Source organism: Globicephala melas, chromosome 20, assembly GCF_963455315.2.
Source record: "Globicephala melas chromosome 20, mGloMel1.2, whole genome shotgun sequence".
Taxonomy (NCBI): domain Eukaryota; kingdom Metazoa; phylum Chordata; class Mammalia; order Artiodactyla; family Delphinidae; genus Globicephala; species Globicephala melas.
The window spans coordinates 41345105-41352980 of NC_083333.1; the positions used below are offsets into that span (position 1 = coordinate 41345105).

The window sequence follows — 7876 nt, forward strand, 5'->3', positions numbered from 1 at the left end:
ACCCTAAGCTGAGATTATCTCAACTCTTGACTTGTCCCCTCTGGCTGCCTGTGAGTCTGAATCTCCCAAGGAACAAATTTCTAGGAGGCACTAGATTGCAGAAGAGTCGGGGACAGCATTCTCTCAAAGATCTTATATATTATATTGATGCCATACTCAGCAGCGAGCTGTTACATCCAGTTTGAGGAAATCTCCATAATTTTCAACTTGTAAACTTTTTAAGACCTTCCTGCATTCGTTATATGTGTGTGAGTTGAGTGGTATTATCAATGTTTTTCGTAACTATTTACTATGTTTTCTCTATTTAGCTTAATTCCAACAATTTTGTGCTTTAATAAAATGTTGTAGATATTGCAACCCGTGATTGTTGCCCATTTTCCCCCTGCACTACACTCTTTTCCTTAGTCTAAAATATATCCTTCTTCACTCTTCACTGTAAAATGGTTTTGAGAACTATTCTGATCATTTTCTGATGTGCCTGCTCCTGGCCATAGTGATAGTTCTGAGGGAGAGGCACCATGACCTAACTGGGGCCAACCAGGTTTATTCCTGAGATTTTTAAACGTGGGAGCTAAATTCACCTCTTCCACACTCAAAAGGCATTGGCCCTACATCAATAAATAACTTTAAATATAAACTTATTTTTTTAAATGATTCCCTACTTTAACAATATTTTGATAAACTAGTCAACTGCTTGATGATATCAATAAGTTATATTGGGGCAACTGGCTAATCATTTAGGGGAAAAAAATTTAGAAAAATCTAACCCCTTCCTCCCATCTTACCAGAAAGTTAAGTTCAAATAGACTTTTTTTTTTTTTTTTTTTGGTGACACCATGTGGCACTTGGGATCTTATTTCCCCAACCAGGGATAGAACCCATGCCCCCTGCATTGGGAGCATTGGAGTCTTAATCACTCTGCCAGGGAAGTCCCTCAAATAGACTAAATATCAAAAACAAAACTAAAGAAGTACTAGAAGAAAAGTAGTCTTGCGTTACAGAGGGATAGCCTAAACATATCCCCAAGGGTGGTGTTGATAAAGATATGGAAAATGAGCCCTTTCACTAGAACCTGGACGAAAAGGTCAAACTCTTTGTCCCAGCAATTCTCACTTTAAGAAATTTAGTTCAGGAGAATTGGACATGTGCAAAAAGCTATGTAAATACACACAAATGCAAGTTCAAGTAACAAAAGATATCAGTATCCTGGTTACAACATAATTTTACAAAATGCTACCATTGGGGGAAAGTAGGCAAAGTGTACAAGGGATCTCCGTATTATTTCTCACAACTACGTGTAAATCTGTAATTATTGCAAAAAAAAGCCACATACAAATATGCCTATTAAGGTTTCTGTAATAGGGCTTCCGTGGTGGCGCAGTGGTTAAGAGTCCCCCTGCCGATGCAGGGGACGCGGGTTCGTGCCCCGGTCTGGGAGGATCCCATATGCCGCGGAGCGGCTGGGCCCGTGAGCCATGGCTGCTGAGCCTGCGCGTCCGGAGCCTGTGCTCTGCAACGGGAGAGGCAATAACAGTAAGAGGCTCGCGTACCGCAAAAAAAAAAAAAAAAAAAAAAAAAAGTTTCTGTAATAATAAAATTGAAAGTAAACTAAATGTCCAACAAGAGACATCTGGCAAAACAATTAGTTTAAACAAATTATGGTACAATGAGGAATACCAGGTGCTCATTAAGAATGATCGTGCAGGGCTTCCCTGGTGGCGCAGTGGTTGGGAGTCCGCCTGCCGATGCAGGGGACACGGGTTCGTGCCCCGGTCCGGGAGGATCCCACATGCCGCGGAGCGGCTGGGCCCGTGAGCCATGGCTGCTGAGCCTGCGCGTCCGGAGCCTGTGCTCCGCTATGGGAGAGGCCACAACAGTGAGAGGCCCGCGTACCGCAAAAAAAAAAAAAAAGAATGATCGTGCATATTATTTATTGACATAAAAAGGTATTTAGGACATTGCTGAGTGAAGAAAGCAGGTTACAAGTCAAAGGTGAAATCCCTGTCTGGTATGTATGCATTTGTTTACAAAATAAATCGTGGGACAAAAGCATATAAACCTTCTTTGGAAAGGAAAAAATCAGGAATGTTTCCCTCTCGAAACTAGAAGTTCTCTCCTGATCAGTAATGCACTTGCTAACTGAAACAAGTGAATTCAGTCCTTGACTCTTCATTCCTTAAGCCACTGACATTCTAGGAGTTAAAAATTTTAGTGCTAATAAACTTCGTGGTTATACACATTTAAACCCTTTATAGAATGTAGTTATTCCTTACACATATGCAACATTGCTTAGATAAATACATATTACATCAACTATAAATTACAAAAGAATGGCTATTGAGAAAATAAGGGATTCAAAAATTAGTTGATAAGTGATACAATAAGTTTTCTAAGCCTTTTTGTTTAGGATACATTGCATCCCTCTCTTCCTCCTGCAGTGGAATTTTTTTAAATGGTTTCTGGCCATTTTTCCTGAAACCCAAACACATAGCAAATCTGCGTTTGTTTTTTGGCTGTGCCTCGTGGCTTACGGGATCTTAGTTCTCTGACCAGGGATTGAACCCAGGCCCTCGGCAGCAAGAGCGCAGAGTCCTAACCACTGGACCACCAGGGAATTCCCACATAGAAAATTTTTTAATTAACTTTTTTTCCTACCGTAATGGATGTTTGTTCTTGCCTGCCTCAGTAATAACACTTTTGGAAAATTATTGTCTGAAAAATGAAACGTTTGTGTCCAAAAGAGTTCATTGAAGCATTGTTTACACTGGTGAGAAACCGGGAACAGCACAGATGTCCCACAACAGAAGAACTAATTAAACTGGCACATCCTTACTTACCATGTATTATAGAATCAGTTAAAAGTCATGTTTTCCCAAAATATTTGGTAGCACAGGAAAGTTCTCATTCTGTTAGGAAGAGGGGGGAAAAGATACCAAACTCTTAATATAATTTGTCAAAACTCAATTATAAAATGGTGCATTTTACTGTGTGTAAATTAGATCACAATAAAGTAGGGAGGAAAAGCTATCTTTCAGACAGTATGAGGCTCAAATATAAACCAGTGCTTCTCAAACCTGTGTTTCAAATCCCTTAGGGATCTTGTTAAACCGCAGATTCTGATTCAGTAGGTCTGGGGTGGGGCCTGAAATTGTATTACTAACAGGTTCCCAAGTGATGTCAATAGTACTGGTTGGAGACCCTGCTTGGAACAGCAGAGGTGTAAACTCTGGACCAGTGCTTCTCTGCGTGTGGCCTCTGGACTGACTGTGGCAGCAAGACTGGAGAGGTGGTTAGAAATTCTCATTATCGGGCCCACCCCAGAACTACTGACTTAAAAGCACTTGTATTAACAAGCACCCCAGCTAATCCTGGTGCACACTAAAGTTCGAGAATGCAATATGCATTGAAAGGCCTTATTGCAAGTTGCAGCAAAATGTCAGTTGCTTTTCTCTGGTTAATGAGATTTGGGTGATTTTTGTTTTCTTCTTTGTATCTTCCCATAGCTTACAAAAATAGTGATGTTACATGTTTTCTTTCAAAATGAAAATAACTTTTAATTTTTTTTCTGTTTATAAAAGTAATATATGGGTTCCAGTTCTAACATGACGCTGAACTGGTACCACTCCAGGAGTTGCCCTCAGGTGTTTTTCACTCATGGGCTGCCTCCTTGCAAATCTGAGCAGGCTGTACTGAAAAACCCTGTGATGGTTAATTGTATGTGTCAACTTGACCGGGTTAAGGCATGCCCAGATAGCTGGTAAACTATTACTTCTGAGTGTGTCTGTGAGGGTGTCTCTGGCAAAGATTAGCATGTAACTCAGTAGACTGAGTTAAGATGATTCCCACCAATGCGGGTGGGATCATCCAATCCACTGAGAACAAAAAGGTAGAGGGAGGGTGAATTCGCTCTAAGCTGAGGCGTCTATCTTCTGCCCTTGGATGTCAGTGCTCCTGGGTCTCAGGCCTTCAGACTCAAACTGAATTACACCCCCAGCTTTCCTAATTCTCCAGTTTGCTGATGGCAGATCATGGGACTTCCCAGCCTCCATAACTGAGCTAATTCCTATAACAAATCATATATATATATATATATACCTCCTGTTGGTTCTGTTTTTCTCCAAAATCCATTTTGGTACCTAAAGAACCCAGGATGACCTAGGATAGTGGATGTGGCAGCCTTGGTTCTGAATGCTGCAGAGAAGATCACATGGACCTGTAAAGAAATCCAGATCAAAACTACGAGGGACTTCCCTGGTGGCACAGTGGTTAAGAATCCACCTGTCAATGCAGGGGACACAGGTTCAGTTCCTGGTCCGGGAAGATCCCACATGCTGCGGAGCAACTAAGCCCGCGCACCACAACTACTGAGCCCGCGTGCCACAACTACTGAAGCCCACTCTTCTAGAGCCCGTGCTCCGTAACAAGAGAAGCCACCACAATAAGAAGCCTGCGCACCGCAACGAAGAGTAGACCCGCTCGCCACAACTAGAGAAAGCCCACACACAGCAACGAAGACCCAACGCAGCCAAAAATAAATAAATAAAATTTATTTTTAAGAAAACAAAAGGGCTTCCCTGGTGGCATAGTGGTGAGAGTCCGCCTGCCTATGCAGGGGACACGGGTTCGTGCCCCGGTCTGGGAAGATCCCACATGCTGCGGAGCGGCTGGGCCCGTGAGCCATGGCCGCTGAGCCTGTGTGTCCAGAGCCTGTGCTCCGCGACGGGAGAGGCCACAACAGTGAGAGGCCCATGTACCGCAAAAAAAAAAAAACTACAATGAGGTATCACACCGGTCATAATGGCCATCATCAAAAAGTCTGCAGCCATCCAGACTGAGGGAGACCTGGAAACTTAGGGCCACATGAGATACAGCCACAGCTGCAACAGCAAACACCGGAAGCACCCGGGAGGCCGCGGTAATGCTGGTGGCATGCATCACCACAGGATCAACTTCCACAAATATCACCCAGGATACTTTGGGAAAGTTGTTATCTGGCATTACCACTTAAAGAGGGACCAGAGCTTCTGCCCAGCTCTGAACCGTGATAAATTGTGGAACCTTGGTCGGTGAGCAGACACCGGTAAATGTTGTCAAGAACAAGATGAGCTGCTCCTATCATTGATGTGGTGCCTTCAGGCTACTATCAATACAATGTTCTGAGGAAGGAAAGCTCCCAAAGCGGCCTGCATCGTAAAGGCCAGATTCTTCAGCAGAAGAGCTGAGGAGATTAAGGGTGTGGGTGGGGCACGTGTCCTAGTAGCTTGAAGCCACCTGGTGGGAGATTCATTAAATGTTAACAACTGCTTAAAAAAAAAAAAGTCTACAAATAATAAATGCTGGAGAGAGCGTGGAGAAAAGGGAACCCTCCTACACTGTTGGTGGGAATGTAAATTGGTGCAGCCACTATGGAGAACAGTATGGAGGTTCCTTAAAAAACTAAAACTAGAACTACCGTATGACCCAGCAGTCCCACTCCTGGGCATATACCCTGAGAAAACCATAATTCAAAAAGAGTCATGCACCCCAATGTTCATAGCAGCGCTATTTACAATAGCCAGGTCATGGAAGCAACCTAAATGTCCATCAACAGAAGAATGGATAAAAAGATGTGGCACATATATACAATGGAATATTACTCAGCAATAAAAAAGAACAAAATAATGCCATTTGCAGCAACATGGATGGACCTAGAGATTGTCATACTGAGTAAAGTCAGACACAGAAAGACAAATATCATATGATATCACTTACGTGTGGAATCTAAAAAAAGGGCACAAATGAACTTATTTACGAAACAGAAGTAGAGTCTCAGATATAGAAAACAAACTTATGGTTACCAAGCGATAAGGAGGAGGTGGGGGAGGGATAAACTGGGAGATTGGGACTGACATATACACACTACTATATAAAATAGATAACTAATAATAACCTGCTGTGCAGTACAGGGAACTCTACTCAATGCTCTGTAATGACCTACATAGGAAAAGAACCTTAAAAAATAAAAGTCTACAAATAATAAATGCTGGAGAGGGTGTGGCGAAAAGGAAATCCTCCTACACTGTTGGTGGGAATGTAAATTGGTGCAGCCACTGTGGAAAACAGTATGGAGGTATCTTACAAAACTAAAAATGGAGCTACCATATGATCCAGCAATCCCACTCCTGGGCATATATCCAGAAAAGATCCAAGCACCACAATGTTCATTGCAGGACTATTTACAATAGCCAAGACATGGAAACAACCTAAGTGTCCTTCAACAGATGAATGGATAAAGAAGATGTGGTATATATACACAATGGAATACTACTTAGCCATAAAAAAGAATGAAATAATGCCATTTGCAGCAACATGGATGGACTTGGAGATTATCATACTAAGTGAAGTAAGTCAGATGGGGAAAGACAAATATTATATGATATCACTTATACGTATAATCTAAAAAATAGTACAAATGAACTTATTTACAAAACAGAAACAGACTCACAGACATAGAAAACAAAGGGGAGGGTTACCAAAGGGGAGGGGGGAGGGATAAGTTAGGAGTATAGGATTAACAGATACACACTACCATATATAAACTAGATAAACAACAAGGATTTACTGTAAGCACAAGGAACTATATTCAATATCTTGTAATAACCCATAATGGAAGAGAATTTTTAGAAAGAAATATATATATATATATCTGAGTCACTTTGCTGTACACCGGAAACTTACACAGTATTGTAAGTCAACTATACATCAATTAAAACTTTTTTTAAATAAAAGCAAAAAAAAAAAAGATCACATGAAGATCGTCCTTTCTTTACTTAGGAATCATTCACTTGATCCTCTTTCATTAGAAAGACTGACTTTTCCAGTCTGGCCCTAAACATAGTAATAGAACACAGTCCTGTGCATCACGAGAAGAGATCAATCTCGAATATGCTGTGTCTGCTGGAACAGTTAAAACTAACAAAGAGCAGCTCCTCACTGGCCTATTACATGCCACGGAAGGCACTGAACTCCCTTGCGGTAAGTTGATTCTTGCAGTGTGTATTTCTTATTCCCGGCCCTGTTTATGAATGAACTAGTGATAGTAGACACACTCACACCTAGGGAACATTGGTGTCACTACACTGCCTTATACTTAAGAGTAACGTGTGCACACATGGTCACGCGGCAATAAATGACAACACTGTAGAACAGTTTTATGCAACAACATGCTTCCTACAAGTAGAATATGTGTTGCAACCATGTCAAGAGTATTTAATTTAAAAATAATAAATGAGGAGAATCGTTGAGTTTTGCCGACCCCTTCAGTTGTAAGGAATTAAAATGCTAAAAACTGGTGGCCACAAGTTCGCGTCAGGTACCACCAGAAAGCCTCCATGCAGCCTCCACCTGACCTACTGATAGGCACTCTCATTAGTGACAATTTACCTGTGGAGAATGAGGAGACAGTTTGCCAAGCCGCTGAGCTGTGGCTAGAGTTGAACACAGAATCACCTTCACGATATTTCTCCACCACATCAAAGTGGATGCTCTTGGAATGACTAAAGAGGAGATGGTGATTTCCATTAAAGCATCTTCTGAGGAGAATTGTAGTCTCCTGATAATGACGTCTTGAGAGCAGGCAGTCAAGTTGCTCTGAAAAACAAAAAGGAATCAGTAAAAACAAGCCAACTCCAAGCTGCCTTCAGATCTGCAATTACTTTTACTGGTCCAATGCACAGCAAGATTTCCAAAGACCCTTGGCCATGTAAGTGATCAAAGCCCTGGAAGAGACCAGAGTGTCCAACGGACCAGCAGCGTCCTCATCTTCTTGGGGCAGAGGAGCTCTGCACCTCCCGCAATCCTCTCACCCCATTTCATTCATTCTGTTGCCCCACACATA

The 7876-nt window shown here is 41.9% G+C and overlaps 1 pseudogene; it reads left to right on the plus strand.

The window, feature by feature from the left end:
* Nucleotides 1-3602: 3602 nt before the first annotated feature.
* On the plus strand, nt 3603-5265 carry LOC115843627 (large ribosomal subunit protein uL15-like; annotated as a pseudogene).
* The last annotated feature ends 2611 nt before the right edge of the window (nt 5266-7876 follow it).